Source organism: Cryptomeria japonica, chromosome 3 (genome assembly GCF_030272615.1).
Source record: "Cryptomeria japonica chromosome 3, Sugi_1.0, whole genome shotgun sequence".
In the NCBI taxonomy this organism is placed as follows: domain Eukaryota; kingdom Viridiplantae; phylum Streptophyta; class Pinopsida; order Cupressales; family Cupressaceae; genus Cryptomeria; species Cryptomeria japonica.
The window spans coordinates 554,441,711-554,459,135 of NC_081407.1; positions in this window are offsets into that span (position 1 = coordinate 554,441,711).

Genomic DNA, 17,425 nt, shown 5'->3' on the forward strand with positions numbered 1-17,425 from the left:
CATGGGGGAAAGAAGAACTCAATTATTGCAAGAGGAGGACACTTAGAGTTTAACTTCTTCAATCAACAAGGCAGGCCCAACGATAGAGGGAGAAAATTTGATGATGAGGAGAACAATGCTCAAGATACCCCAAGCTCAAGAGCCACCACAAATGAAAATCTTGTTTAGGACCACTTGTAGGTCACATGGGAAGATTTGTAAAGTGATTGTACATTTAGGTTCCACTGAGAATATTGTCTCAGTTGAAATGGTGGACAAACTCAAACTGAAAAGATTGCCTCACCTCTCTCCCTACAAGGTATCATGGCTCAACCGGGGTCAACATGTATTGGTTGATGAACAAGCATGAGTGGATTTTGAAATTGGTGAGTACAAGGACATATTATTGTGTGACATATTGCCTATGGATGCTTGTCATATGCTATTGGTCCGTCCATGGCAATATGATGTGAAAGCTACTCATGATGGGGAGAAGAACAACTATCTTATCACCAAGAATGGGAAGAAGTATCAAATGGATCCACTACTTGAACCAAGGGAAGAAAATAAAATAGGCTCAAGTGTGATGCTAATGAGTGGAAAAGAGTTTCTCAAAGATTTGAAACAAGGACATCAAGGCCATGCTATAGTGTTGAAACTTAGAGAAGAAGCTAAGACAGATCCAATGAGTGAAGTGCCTCAAGAGGTGCAAGGACTACTCAAACAATATGCAAAAGTGATAGGGGATGACTTACCTAGTTCCTTTCCTCCAATGAGGGATGTAAATCATCAAATAGACTTAGTACTAGGGTCCAATCTACCAAACAAAGTTGCCTATAAAATGACACCTAGTCAAAATGAAGAGATCGCCAAACAAGTGCAAGAACTCTTAGACAAAGGCTTTATCAAGAAGAGTTTGAGTCCACATGTTGTTCCTACTATGTTAGTGCCTAAGAGGGGAATCAAATGGAGAATGTGCATGGACTCCAGAGCAATCAACAATATTACTATAAGGTACAGGTTTCCCATGCCAAGGATTGAAGACCTATTAGACAATCTAGGAGGTGCAAGCTTCTTTACAAAGGTGGACTTAAAGTTTGGTTACCATCAGATCAGAATCAGACCTGGAGATGAATGGAAGACAACCTTTAGAACCAATGCAGGCCTATATGAGTGGTTGGTGATGCCATTTGGCCTCATCAATGCACCTAGTACCTTCCAAAGGCTCATGAATGAAGTCTTAGTTGAGTTTATTGGTAGATTTGTAATTGTATATCTTGATGACATTTTGATCTACAACAAGTTCAAGGAGGAAAACCTCACTCATTTGGAGATGGTTTTGAAGAAGTTGAAGGAGGCTCAACTCAAGATTAACCTTGAAAAATGTGAGTTTTTGAAAATAGAGCTTGTATACCTTGGTTTTGTTATTTCTCATGGATGTTTAAAAATGGATGCAAGTAAGGTAAAATTAATACTTAATTGGCCTATCCCTAGGGGTATAAGTGAAGTCATAAGCTTTCATGGAATGGCATCTTTTTATAGGAAGTTTGTGAGAGACTTTAGTCATGTTTGTGCTCCTATTCTCAATACTATTAAAGAAGGGATTAAATGTCACTTTAAGTGGATAGAGGAAGCCAATAAGGGGCTTGAGATGTTGAAAACCAAGATAGTAGAGTTGCCAACCCTCAAATTGCCTGATTTCAATTAGTTGTTTACAGTAGAATGTGATGCAAGCCAAAGGGCAATAGGGGCGGTTTTAAGCCAAGAGGGTCATCCTATAGCTTTCTTCTCAGAAAAGTTAAATGAAGCTAAGAAAAGGTACTCCACATATGACTTGGATTTGTATGCAATGGTTCAAGCATTGAAATAATGGCATCACTACTTGCTGCCCAAAGAATTTGTAGTCTTCACTAACAACCATGCCCTTAGTTTTCTCAATAGGCAAGAGAAGTTGAACCAAAGACACCTAAAGTGGGTTGAGTACCTAAAATCTTATACATTCACTATTAAACACAAGAAAGGGACAGACAACAAAGTTGTTGATGCACTAAGTATGAGAATCATGACCATGCAGGAGATTCAATTGCAAAGTGTGGGTTTGAGTGAGTTAAAAGACCTCTACAAGGATGATAAGGATTTTGCAGAGATATATAAGGTTTGTTCTGATTTTTCTAATACCTCACATGTCTCTTATTAAGAATACATGGTACAATAGGGTTTATATTCAAAGGTCATCTTCTTTGCATACCTCAATGTTCTATGAGACAAAATATTATTCAAGAGAAGCATCAAGGAGGTCTAGGAGGTCATTTTGGCATTGATAAGACTTTGGAGCAGGTTGGTAGGTTTTATTATTGGCCTAAGTTGCAATCAGAAGTGAGAAGATTTGTAGAGAAATGTACCATCTGCCAAAGAGCAAAAGGAACATCAAGTAATGCAGGTCTATATCAGCCCTTGGTCATACCTTAGAGGCCTTGGGAATGTTTGAGCATGTATTTTGTGTTAGGCTTGCCTAGGACACCAAGAGGATTTGATAGTGTGTATGTGGCAGTAGATAGGCTCAGCAAAATGGCACATTTCATACCTTGCAAGAGTACCAATGATGCCACCTATATTGCAAGCCTCTTCTTCAAGGAGATAGTCAAAATTCATGGTCTTCCAATTAGCATTGTGAGTGATAGAGATGTGAAGTTTTTGAGCTACTTTTGGAGGACACTTTGGAGGAAGTCAGGCACCAAGTTATCCTTTTCATCTACCTATCATCCTTAATCAGATGGTCAGATAGAAGTAGTCGATCAGTCATTGGGTAACTTGTTAAGATGTCTTACCAAGCAACATGGGCAGACTTGGGATCTAGTAATTGGACAGACAGAATATGCATATAATGACTCAGTGAACCGTAGCATTAATAAAAGTCCTTTTGAGATAGTGCATGGATACCATCCTAGGGGCATATTAGAGCCCAGAGATCTCAGTTCAATGGTACCCAAGAGTGCACAAGGGGAGAAATTTGTAGAAGGCATTAAAGAGGTTCATGATAAGGTAAGACAATCCTTACAACAAAAATTTGAGTAGTACAAGGTTCAAGCTGATAAAACAAGGAGGAAGCTAAAATTTCAAGTAGGAGACTTAGTGTTGGCATACCTTAGGAAGGAGAGACTTCCAAAAGGGTAGCCTATCAAGCTCATGATGAATAAAATTAGACCTCGCAAGGTGGTGCACAAGTATGGGTAGAATGCCTATGAGGTTGAACTTCCACCTACCTTGGGGATATCTCCTATCTTTAATGTATGTGATCTCTATCCATACAAGGGAGAGTCACCAATAAATCAGACAGACATGCCATCACTGGTTTATACAGATTGGGTAAAGGATTTGCCACCTAGTCAACCAATTGAGTTAGAGAGTATCTTGGATACCAAGATAGTAAAAAAGACAAGGAAAGGAGTTTACAAGAACACTCTTGTTAAGTGAAAAGGGTTACCAAATTCAGATGCCATGTGGATGTCAGAAGCAGATATACTTCAACATGGAGTGGAGATTTCAAACCTTATAACTCAAGGGACTTGAGTTCTTTGACCTAGGGGAGTATGGTGCAGGGCACCTAGCACTCCAAGAATGTAAGCTTTGATTTTTTTTTAGTTTGTGAGGTAATGTGTGATGTAATAATGGACCAACCATTGAGGACTCATTAGAGCCATGGTTGAGTTATCCAAATTTTGGTTTGAGTCAATTCTGCTCAGGATGTTGTTAGCCTGAGAAGTGAGATGCTTAGGTAGTTCATAGGCAAAATACTCCAGATGAATGTATTCATGATTTAGGAGTCTTAGAATGCAAATTTGCATCTTGGAGCAAAAGTGGTCAAAAGTTGTTGAGCAACATTTTGCAATTTCTTGCAAAAGTTGAATTTTTGGTTATGGGCATTAAGAAGATGGTTGAACCGACTGAAAAAAGTGGATATAAGCCAAATTTCACTTCATTGTATAGGTTGGAAGGATTGGAATTGCAAGAACAAGTTTTTGGTTTGAGAAGCAATCTTGTTTCCACCGATTTTTGACAGTTTTGTCTTGTTTTTCATTGCTTGTACGGTCCAATACAGACTAGATGGTGTAAAATCATTGCCATATTTGTATTTTCATTTTATTTTCTTTCAATAAGGTTGATTTGTAGGTTTGATCCTTCCAGGTTGTAGATATTTCTCTCATTCTTTGCAACTAGGAGTAAAACCCCTGCAAGTAGGGTTTAAGAGAAAGAAATGGCTCTAGCCTAGGCATTCTTTGATGGAACTTGTTGAAATCATTAAGAATGCTAGGTTAGGGTCTATATATAGTTTTTGAATAGGGTGTGTGATGTTGCAGGTCCAGGAGGAGGAGAAACAATGAAGACCCAGGCTCACCGTTGGGAGTAGGTGAGTTAGGACAACAAGCCAAGTGTGATTTGTGAGCACATGGAGATTGATGTAGGCCCAAGTGGCATATGAATGGAAATCCTTCTAAGTTCCCTTGAAGGTTCCTAGGGTCTTTAGAGTAGGAGATTTGACTGGTGAAAGGTTCTAGACCAATTTTGTCCATCCACCGGTTAAGCCTAAAACCCCACAAAATAATGCAGCATTGGAAACCACACCTGTACAGACAACCCAGATGCACTTTTATAATATTGTCTACAACTTCCAAAAGGGTACTCAAATCCATGATTTATTCCTAGGCTTGTTTGGGAATTTTGCAAATTAAACCCCAAAAAACCGCTTAGGGAGGGCTAATGCAATTAGGCCTATTTAGGTGCGGGTAGAGACCTAGAAGGCTTGAGAAAACATGGAGATGGATTTGGTGAGTCTTAAAATTCAAAACACAATGAATACAACTTATTAATGCATTGGGAAACCATAAGAAGAGTTTGTGTGTTAAGATCCTAGCAGGAGGGGTTGGAGTCCAGGAGGGTGTGTGTGAGTAACTAAGGTGACAACCTCAAGTGGAGGAGTTGATTGTCTAGAAACAATTGGCTATACCTAGGAGGCAAGTCAAGAAGGTTCAGACCTTGGAGGTCTCATTGTCATAACCCTTTCCAAGTACCATAGAAAGGACTTGAGTAGTTGTAGGGTTGAGTAGGACAAGTCACTCAAGAAGGTGAAACATTCAAGGCTGCAAGACTCTTTGCATCACCGAGCCTCCAATATTTGCATGTGTTGTTTCATCAAGTATTATTCATATATCTTCTACAAGTGATAGTGATTCAGCCCTAGACACACCCTGTGATAATATTGATAATGTTTTCTTGGCTTTTCTCACATTGTCTAAAGTGTCTACATTTATATTAGATGATTTTGATGAGTTCGTCAATGAGCCAACTCCTAGGTCAAATGAATCTTCATTAGAAAATTTCCACCAATATGATCACCATAGCCTCTCCTTTTATGACTACAATTATTCAGGACTCTACCAATCCTTCCCAAGATGTGGTGGTTTGTGGAGAAGATGATTCTACCTTGCCACCTTGGTTGTTTTTTAATGCCCCGAAAAGGAAGAAGCAAGTTCATTCCCTCGAAGATTTTAATTTTAGTCAACTTGTTCCTATCAAATCCAAAACTACCAAGAAAGCTAAGACTCTATCAAGAGTTAAGGTTGATAAGAATAAGAACAAGTATGTTGAGGTTGTTTTTCCTCCCCAAGATGCAATTATTGGTCAAGTACATGATACTGATTATACTATTCAAAGGTTTGAGTTGGGAAAATAGACTCATGACTCTACTTTAGGAGATGCAATATCGGATTTGGAAGCTCTTGTTGCCATATATGATGAAGAAAAGGTTAAGAAAGATCAACTCAAAGCAAGGATCAGACAACTCACTTCGATCTTGATCAAGTTAAATAAGTCTTCTGAGACTGTTGAACTAATAACTTCTTCCTTGGAAGAGCAAGTTGTTAAAAGAGCTAAGCAAGTGGCATCTCATAGTAGAGCTGTGCAAGAATGGATGAATCGTATTTTGAGTCAAGTCACATGACTCATAGGTTCAACTAGTACCATTGTCAATAGCCTTGATATCGCTAGGATAGAGATATATAACACAATAGAGGTATTCTCCCAGGAGCTTGAAACACAAGAAAGAGACTTTGAGGCTTGGTTGAAATTTGAATATTATGATTCTAATGAACTCATACAAAATAGTGTTATCTCTTCATGACACATGTATGTTGAGCAGTGAGAAGCCTTAGAACACAAAATGAACATTCTTGAGCATCTAATCAAGGATATGAGGAAGGCTTTAAAGGAATGTGTTGACAAGAATGAAGAGATTGTTACAAAGATCTCAGAAATTCCAATTGTGTTCCTGGATTAGGATGGGAAAGTGTTACCCGTAGATGAGATCATTAAAGAATTCAATATACTTGTAACTGCTGAAAATGACAGAGAGGATTTATCTTTATCCTCGATCGATAAGTTGGTCACCCTTCGATTTTTCATGGATTTATTAGATACTGTTCTGAGGAAGCATAAGAAATGTTGTACCGATTTAGAGGATTCAATTACTAGAGTCAAGATCATCACTAGATACCCAAGGACACGATGGAGTTCAGTTGAAGTATTCTTTTCAGAAGTTTGAGGAATTTTAGAAGAAGAATTCTACCTAAGGAAAGTGACACTTAGTCATTTTCATGATTCTCCAGTAGCTTTTTGTTTTATCCAACGACACTTCAAGTGTCTTTTTGTAGTTGCTCTTGTGCACCTCCTGAGTGCACAAGTCCTAAGTCAAATTGAACTCTTCTGTTGACTTAGTCATATAATTAGTTATATTTTCCTATTTTCATGTTGCACCCCTCTCCTATATATATGAGGGTTTTTATTGTAATGAGGATCTTTTTCCATCTTTATTTTATGCAACAAAACTCTGCCCAAGTGAAGAACAAATTGAAACTTTGTGTTCTTTTTATGAATTTACAATTTAATCAAGAAGGAGTGAAGCTTGGCATTCAAACTATTTTGAATTCAATCTTTGTGTGATATTGATGTTCTTATGTCATTTAGTATCATATGCACTCAATTGATTAAAGATGGTGAAATTTATTGGTGATAGATATTGCAGAACTTTGAATAATTACAAGTAATCTTTGCGTTACTTTGAAGATTCAATAATTGAGATCTGGTTAAGATAATATTGTTTCAAGTCTTTGTGCTTTTACAAATTATCCCTCGAGTTAAATTTAAAAAGATAGAAAGTGAAGTCTTTGGGTTGCGCAAACTATCTAGTTAGAGTATAATATCTTTCAATATATCTGTTAGTCTTTGAGCTAACTGTATATTTGGGTTATAGTGGTTGATAAGAGTTATAATACATAATAAGAATCTTTGAGTTTTTAAGTGTGTGACTTCCCATCCCTAGGTCATTTTTTGTTCTTTCATGGACACTTTACTTTCCAAAATAATTAGTTTTAGTATTACTGCAAGTTTCCAAGTTATTTAAATAAGGGGAAAGTTTGTTATTATAAGAGAATTAGATAGAACTAGTTCTGAAAGAAGAGAACTAAGTTGTTGTACCTTTGATTAGTGTAAAGTTAGTAGGTAGAAGAAAGTAGAATAATTGTAGTAGAAAGGGGGAGCCTTCCCTTATAATTAGGAGGGAGCGTATCTTGCCTTCTGAGAGATATTATCTTGAGTGTTGCTGTGAAACAATCTTTTTGTAACCCTTTACAAGTTTACAAAATTTTCACCCAACAAGTAGTTTGAAACGAGATCAGATTTATCGCTCATTTGAGATGACCATTGTGGGGACCCAAAATGGGCCTTAATTGAGAGGACCAGGGCACTGAACACCCTGGTACTATCAATAAGGGCTCAAACTTGGAGAAAAGGTGATGAATTTGCAAGGTTATGGATGATGTGAGAAAAATTAGAATAGGCATCAGGCATCATAAGTTGAAATGCCAAAGTGAGGTCTAGGCGAGAACAAAATTGTATGTGGATACAATTTACGAGGCTAGAGATGTTGAGACCTCAAAAATTTTGCCAAATTTTGAGGTCCCATGTTGAATTTTTTTCTTATGACACTCATAAATGATCCTTGTAGAATGAATTTGAGTAGCTCACTTTGAGGGCCAATATTTTGACACCCATTGATTGTCATAAAAAACCACTTTGGATAAGTGTCAACCTCTTATTGGAGATGGAATACGATCATTTGCAGATTCCTAGGAGAAAATTTGACAAGTTTTTTAAGTCGTTCTTTTAGGGTCCTAAGGTAGGTTTGTTGTTGCACATTGTTAATCTTTTTTGAGTAGAATTCTTTGAGGGATTACCTTTCATCACTAGTTGAGTGTCAAGTCAAACCAATATTTTTTTATGATTGTATGCATTTGAATGGAACCCCATGTCAATAAGTAGAGTCCCATGAATCCTTTTGATAAGTTTTCTGGCTTTAATCCACTTGCATTTTATTTAGATTCACAAACTAGACTGTGTAAAATTTGCAAAAGTGGCCCTACATTTGAAAGAAAAAATAAGATATGAGTGCAATGCTGAAGTAATGAAGGCTATACTCTATGGGCTTTCTGATGTTGTTTCTTCAAAGGTGGATACGTGAAAGTCTACAGAGAGCTTGTGGGATAGATTGAAGAAGCTCAATGGAAATGGACCTATCACTATAGAACCGGTTTGTGTGAGTAGGAAGAGAAATGAAACACATGAATACTGCAAGTTTTCAAGTTATTTAAATAAGGGGAAAGTTTTTTATTATAAGAGAATTATATAGAACTGGTTTAGAAAGAAGAGAACTAAGTTGTTGTTGTATCTTTGATTAGTGTAAAGCTACTAGGTAGAAGAAAGTAGAATAATTGCAGTAGAAAGGGGGAGCATTCCCTTATAGTTTGAAACGAGATCAGATTTATCGCTCATTTGAGATGACCATTGTGGGGACCCAAAATGGGCCTTAATTGAGAGAACCAGGGCACCAAACGCCCTGGTCCTATCAATAAGGCTTAGACTTGGAGGAAAGGTGATGAATTTGCAAGATTATGGATGATGTGAGAAAAATTAGAATAGGCATCAAGCATCATAAGTTGAAATACCAAGGTGAGGTCTAGCCAAGAACAAAATTATATGCGGATACAATTTACGATGCTAGAGATGTTGAGACCTCAAAAATTCTGCCAAATTTTGAGGTCCCATGTTGAAAATTTTGTTTATGACACTCAAAAATGATCCCTACAGAATGAATTTGAGTAGCTCACTTTGAGGGCCAATATTTTGATACCCATTGATTGTTATAAAAAACCACTATGGATATGTGTCAACCTATTATTGGAGATGGAATACGATCATTTGTAGATTTCTAGGATCAAAATTGACAAGTATTTAAAGTCCTTCTTTTAGGGTCCTGAGGTAGGTTTGTTGTTGCACATTGTTAATCTTTTATGAGTAGCCATCTTTGAGGGATTTCCTTTCATCACTAGTTTAGTGTCAAGTCAAACTAATATTTTTTGGTGATTGTATGCATCTTAATGAAGCCCCATGTCAATTTGTAGAGTCTCATGAATCCTTTTGATAAGTTTTCTGATTTGAATCCATTTTTATTTTATTCAGATTCGCAGACTGGACTGTGTAAAATCTGCAAAAGTGGCCCTACATTTGAATTTTTTTTTCATAGTCTATTGACTTGCATGAATAAGTGAATGTTCCCTGAAAGTAAATGCAAGAGAAAGGAAAGAAAAACAAAATCCAAGTAAGTTTATTGATGAAGTAAATGTTACCAAGATAAATGCAGAAACCTTGGAGCAATTACCCAAATGTGAAGAAGGAAGCACAAGAAATTTTGAAAGGGGAAAAGCAAAGAAAAACCCCTTGTTTTATTATGAATGAGGCAATGCCTAAAATAAGAGAGAGAAATAGAGCAATAATCTCTTTACAATAATATCATTAAGAAGAAATGAGAGAGGAGACATCTCTTAAATAGAGATGAGGAAAGGAGCTACAAAGTAACTCCCAAATATATGAATGCCACCATTCATAAAATGTGTGTGCCATGTGTCCACATCCTCTTATGGAGGAAATCTAAAATTCCTTAATAAAGGAAAATAAAATAAATTACTTGTCCTCACACATGTACTAGAGGACAAATTACATGTAGAGATTTCACAGGAATATCCTAAACTAAATACAAATAAACCTCAGCCAAGTAAAGATTAAATATTCTAACAGTCCCCCTTAAGCTTTACTTGGGGAGTTTACATCAAACCCTTCAATGGGTTGCAAATCAATATTTTTACAATGAAATTGGAACTTCTCTTTTCATAATGGTTTGGTCAAAATATCTACAACTTGGTCTTCCCCCTTGCAATAAAGTAGTGAAACTTTCTTGTCTTCAATTTGTTCTCTAATAAAGTGGTGTTGGAGAGCAATGTGTTTTGTCCTTGCATGGAAAACTGGATTTTTAGCCAAGGCAATGGCACTTTGGTTGTCACAATACAATGGAGTTGGTTCATGTTGACGTAGACCCAAATCTTCAAGTAGTCTTCTAAGCCACAAGGCTTCTTTGGAAGCATTAGTGCATCCTTTGTTGGAATTTGCATGAAGATTGCATTAATGAAATGTTATGTTGTCATTGATGTCAATTATAACTGGTAATGATGTTGTTATAATGTTGTTTTGCTACTGGTAAGTGAGCTTGTGAAGGAACTCGATATTACTAGAGATGAAGTGAGATCAACCGGTAAACCCTACCTATTGATATGATAAACCCTAACCGATGGAGTTTGGTGAATCAATTGTATTGGTTTATGATCAAATGATGAGTATTGTATGAGAAGAGTTTCAAAAGGTTTTTGTCTTGGGAATGAGCAAGTTCATTTCATGTAGTGGAAACCACATGATGAGTTACAGTGTTCGATGAAGCAGTGATCAAGGAGAGATCAAGGATATCTTGAATGATGTGCAGTGATTGTTATGTAATCCAACAGTCATACTTGAACCTATTGATTTGTTTATAAGGTCAATGAGTTGTTTTATTGAAGTGTTGGAAATTTGTAGTTGAGAGTAAGACAGTGTGGTTGCCGAACCAAATGATGTATCTGCAGTATGTGTAAAGGAAAATAGGAGCATGAAAATTATATAAACAAGCAAGTTTAGTGCTATTCAAACATATCAACAAACCCCTATTTTTTTCTAAAAATTACAACAGTCAAATCCCTTAACCGGGTAAGCTCTAACAAGCTTAGTGTTATTCAAATCCTCTAACCAGGTGGTCCATTAGCTTGGATTTCAAATCCTCTACCGAGGTTACTTCTAATAGGGTATTGCTTCTAATAGGGCATTATAGTCAATCCCTTAACCGAGTTGTCCCTAATAGGATTTGTTCTTAACATGACTTATTGTAAAGGTTTAATAGGCTAGGCTCCTAACAAGGCGAACTTATGAAGAGTTCAAAATACTTGTGGGTATTCATCCCCACAATGTTTTTTCCCATTTGGGTTTCCACGTCAAAAATATTGTGTCAAGTGGTGAATGTTTTTGTGGTTATGTTTACTATGGTTGAATTGCTTAACTACTAAATCCACTTTGATATGTTATGTTAACCGGCAGCAATCTGAAATATTGTTTAACTTGTTAGTATTATTGCATTTGTTCAGTATTTGAACCAGTCAGTTTAGAGTTTGCTTTGAGAGGTTGCTTTTTGTTTGGTGAAAGTTTATGTTAGTTTTCTATCTACTGATTCACCCCCCCCTCTCAATAGTTGATCGGATCCTTATTATTTCATCATACCATCAATTGGTATCAGAGCATTTCAGGTCCTCTAAGGTCTAAGCCTAACGGCTTGAGGTAAAGATCTTGAAGAACATGATGAAGAAAGAAGGTCCAAAGTTTAATAGAGAGAACTACAGAATATGGAGTGATAGAATATAAATCTATATCAAGAATCTAGGAATTCAATATTGGGAACATGTTGGTACTCAATATGTTGCACCTAGTGGGATTATGACTGATGATCATAAGAAAGAGAAACAAGAAAAAAATCAAGCATTGGAGGCCATTATCAGTTCTTTGTCTAATGCAGAGTATGTTGATGTACATGGTCTGGAGACTACTTATGAGGTAACTTGAGGAAATCTACAGCAGTGATGAGCATGTGAATATTTCCAAAGAAGAGAGTCTAAGAGGAAAATTTGATGACATGCGGATGGTTGAAGGTGAAAATATACAACAGGATGATCAGAGGATCAAAGAGATAGTTGGTGAGATCAAGAGTGTTGGTGATAAAGTGGAAGATGCCACAATGATTAGTAAGGTGTTGAGAACCCTTCTACTAGTCTACGCTATCTGAGTTGCAACCATTCATGAGATAAAGTCTATTGACAAAACTAAGGTAACCCTTGACTCCATCATTGGTAAGCTTACTGCTTTTGAATTTAATGGTTATGATGGTAGTGTTTAGAAATCTGAATCTGCATTTAGAGCTTTAGTTTCTAACCCATCTATGAGGAAAATTAGAGATGTCAGTCACAGTTATGAATCTAGATCCAGTGGAGAAGTTTATGATGAAGACAATTTGGTTGAGCTTGAAGCATTATTGGCCAAGTAGTTTCCCAGAGGTACCGGTAAGTACAGAGGTAAATTACCTTTGAAATGTTTTGCATGCAATAAGATTGGACACATTGTAGCTAACTGTCCTAATGGTGACAATGAGCACAAGCATGAGAAGTTCAAGAAGTACAAAGGAAAAGGCAAAATAGATTGTCTCATTGCAGTTGATGGTGGTATCACTAATGAGGAATTTGAGGGAGATGCTAATGAAGACATTGTTTTTGTAGCTATTAAAGAGGAGACATCTGATCAGAAGGCATTAGTTTCTCACATGGATAATTCTGATGATTGGATCAGTGATAGTGGTTGTTAACACCACATGACCAGTGACCGTAGAAAATTTCTTACCTTGAAGGAATTTGATGAAGGAGTTGTGAGATTTGGTAATGAGTCACCCTGCATGGTAAAAGGTAAGGGAACTATTTCTCTTAATGGAAAGAGAAATGTAGATGATGTCTACTAGGTTGAAGGATTAAAAAACAATCTTTTAAGTATAGCCCAACTTAATGATAAAGGATATCCATTAGAATTTAAGAATGGTATGTGCAAAATCTATGGGAGCAAAGGTGAACTGATTGCAACCGGCAAGTAGACTAAAGGTAACCTGTTTCACCTGAATCCTAAAGTCAACAACTATTTAATTGCTAAAGTAGATAATAGTTGGATTTGGCCTAGGAGATTTTGTCATATAAACTTTGATAACATTGTTAAGGTCAGTAAGTCCAAGTTAGTGAGAGGTTTGCCTCAGTTGGACAAACTGGTTAATGTTCTGTGTAAGGAATGTCAGTTGGGAAAGATGACATCCTCAACTTTTAAGAGAAAATCTTTTTCAATAGAACGTCTGTTAGATTTGGTTCATACAGACCTCTGTGGACCAATAAGGACTAAAAGTATTTGTGATATTTTGTCAAGATCAAGAGGCAATGGAAAGCACAAATAAGAGAGAACAAAATAGATGATAGAAATAAACTGTATTCTATCAAGATGAAAAATATGATCAACTGGATCATTAAGCATTACATACAATGAATATAAGCCTGCTTATATAGGCAAGGCTATATGGATATGTGAGCACACAAACATGACATGTGGCTCAATAAGAAACAAGGGTAGGTAGGAAATAGGTGTGGGTAGGTAGGAGAAATAATGTAATAGTCCACATGAGGTGGATCACCCATTGAATGTGGAGTGTAACAACAAGATCACACCATAAAAGGTGGAAATTCTCCTACACACACTATCCCAATGTGGCACAAACACCCAAGTGTCTCATACCCAAACTATTATGAAATGCATTTCCTAAGTAAACTTAAGTAAAGTGTAATAATATCTATGATGAATAATTATTTACACCAACACCCCCCCTTAAGTGCAACTTAGGGGAATGCACTTAAGTCTACAATGCAACTAAGCAATGCAAGATGGGTCCCGACTACTAGGCCATGTTAGGTACCCATGTACAAATGCAAATGCATGAAAACCAATACAATGAAATCTCTCACAAAGTAGGGAAAGAGAGAAAAACCCAATGGGAAAAAACCCTCCCCCAAAAGAGAGATGAAAACTAGATACAAAGAACTCTCATAGAAGTATGTGAAGAACAAAACCCCATGTGAGGAAAAAGTCCCCCCTATATGAGAGAAGAAGAGAAGCTAGGAAGCCCCCCCTCAATGTGGATTCTGTACCAATGATAGAAGCTCAAGGTATGAAGAAACTGCTCCATGAACGTCGAACAATATTCCTCCCCTTAGGAAGAAACAAAACCAAAGGTGTATCCATGAAGTCTCCCCAATTATGAAGGGAAGATGTATGAAGAAAACTCATGATGAAAGGAATCTCTGAAAACTGCTCAAGTGTCCCCATGTTGATGCTGAAAGATACCCCCTCCAAAGGTGGTAAACTGTGCCACACTGCTGAAAAAGGCACTTCAAGATCCAGTGGAGATGGATGTAGAACATGTCCCAAAGACTCACATGTCTCCTCAAAAAATAAAGAGACCTCCTCCAACTGCTGTACATAAGTATCCACAATCATGTCAACCTTGAAAGAATGATCATGTAGAGAATGAACAAGAGGGTTAGAGTGTTCCCTCGCAACAATCGAAGAAGGACCATCTTCATCAAAGAGAAGATGAATGTCATCAATGATGTCACCCAAATTTGCAATGTAGGATTCCATAAATAAACCTGCAATGTCTGTCAAGTAATCATCCCATGAATTTGAAGCTGGAAGACAATGAATATCCTGCTACACTGAATCACATGAAGGCAAAACTGTCGCACTATCCACATCATCAGGTGTAATAGGTGATGTGATATCAATATGAGGAGATGGAATACAAGACTCAAGAACGGGGTCACATGTGAGAATCCCCATGTTCAAGTGTCCAAAGTTCTCCTCAAAATTTGAACCATCACAAGAAGTGTGATCATCATGTGTAGAATCATCAAATGTGAAATCATCATCATCAATAAAATCTGAAAAGGAGTATAACCGAGATGCATGATCAACCACCCTAGTTGAAATGATAGCTCTAGTCTCCAAGTCTCTAATGAAAATTGACTCAGGTGTGAACTCCACAACTCTCTTAGTTGCGCCATGTGTGATTTGATATATGGAAAGGAGATTGTTTGTCAAGTGGGGTACACACAACACATCATTGAAGGAGTTATCCCCAATGTCAATAGATCCTTTCCCAATCACATCCATGTATGTATGATTGCCCATCAAAATCTGCGGCATGGTGCAAGGCTCAAATGTAGAGAACATAGACTGAGAAGATGCCATATGATGAGAAGCCCCCCAATCTAGAAGCCATCTCTCTGAATCATGACTGGTAGTAGCACAAAGAGCTTTTCCTTTTCTTGTCCCAAAAGAGTGAGTCTTCCCACTTGTAGAAGCCATGAATGCTTGCCCTTTTCCTTTTGAGTGTGAGGAAGTGGAAGTTGATGAATCGTCCTTCTTGTAGACATTAGGCAAATCAATGTTATGCTTTTTGATGATATGTGTAAGCTCATCAATCTTCTTAGAATGACAGTGATGCTCCTCGTGACCAAACTTTTTACAATAGGCACAAGTAGATCTCTCCCTCTTTGGTGAGTTACCTCTCTTGGAAGAGGATGAATCTCCTTGTTGTGGAGAAGATGGTGCTTTGTCCTTAGGCTTTGATTGCCATTTCTTCTTGTTTGAGTTGTCCTTTCCTTGATTTCCTTTGTTCCCTTGATTTTCCACTAATGCTTGAGACTTATAAGCCTTAAGAATGCCCATACTTATCAACTTAGTTTGTTCCATCATCAACATTTCATTGAAAGCATCAAATGTAGGCATTGTGTAGCTTGAACCCATTATCATCCTATGGGTTTGGAAACTAGAAACAAATGCTACATATTCTTGTGGAACCTTGCCTATCAAGTTGAATATCAATTGAGTATCCTTCTTATCAATGCCACAATCTTTGAGTTGTGCCCTCAACTCATTTGCCTTAGTAACATAATCTTGTATAGTATCAAAGTTCTTGGGATCCAACATGGTGAGATCACTATCAATTTGATATCCCCTAATCTCATCAACTTGACCATATAAGTCTTGAAAGTTTTGCCAAACATCCTTGATTAGAGTACATTTCTCAATATGAAAAAGTAGATCCTTTGATACATACTTTCTTAAGGTACCAATTGCCATGATATTTTTAGTGAGCCAATCCAAGTGACCAACTGGATCAACCTTAGGATCAACGGGAGCAACAATAGTTCCATCAATGTAATGAGTGAGTCCTTTTTCCATAAGTTTACTCCATGCATCAATTTTCCAAGTAGCATAATTATGAGGAGTTAAGAGAGGAAACTTAGAAGAACCCATAGCAGCAAAAAGGAAGGAACACAAGAGCACAAAAGCACAAGAGACACCCCCCAAATTCACTCAATCAAAGTACCCCCCAAAAATGATGATTTTGGCACTTTATATGTAGTGCATGTATAATAGGCCACTTGCAAAACAAGGCTAAGTGGACTTTTGATTTCAATTTACAACTTCTCAAAATGAGATCTAAGAGACTTCAACAAACACTGCTAGTGATCTAAACTGAGATCCAAGCAAAATGCAAGTACCAAATATGCCAAAAATGGCCAAATACTGAAATTACTATTTCTACTTAAAATCACTACAAACAGATTGTAGATTATGAAAGTAGATGAAAAAATATGCACTTTAAAAAAAAAACGACACCTGAAAAGGAGTCCATATGAGCCCAAATGAAGCCTCCAAAGTTGTAAAAATCGAGATTTCGCAATTTCCCAAAAACCTGTATCTGAAAATCAGAAAAATTCTGTACCACTATATAGATCATGAAATTCTACCCCCCAAAAAAAAACATTGCTTGAAAAAACGAGTCCGGATGAGTGAGATATCACTATTTGAAAAATGCCTGCAAAATTATAATTCCTGGAAAATTTCCGTCGGAGCGTCAAACTTCAAATGCCTCTAGATTTGGCCTCCGAAGTCCGATCTGGATGAAACAAAAGGAAAAACTAACTTTCTTGGACCTCTTCAATCCAATGGTAACCTCATATTTGATCCATCAAGCTTCAATAATAATCTGCAATAGAAAATTCCAAAATGCAAATCCCAAATAGCATCAAATTTCTCTCAATTGGCAAACCAATGACACTCTAATGGCTCTGATACCATGTGAGATTTTGCCAAGATCAAAAGGCAATGGAAAGCAAAAATAAGAGAGAACAAAATAGATGATAGAAATAAAATGTATTCTATCAAGATGAAAAATATGATCAACTGGATCATTAAGCATTACATACAATGAATATAAGCCTGCTTATATAGGCAAGGCTATATGGATATGTGAGCTCACACAAACATGACATGT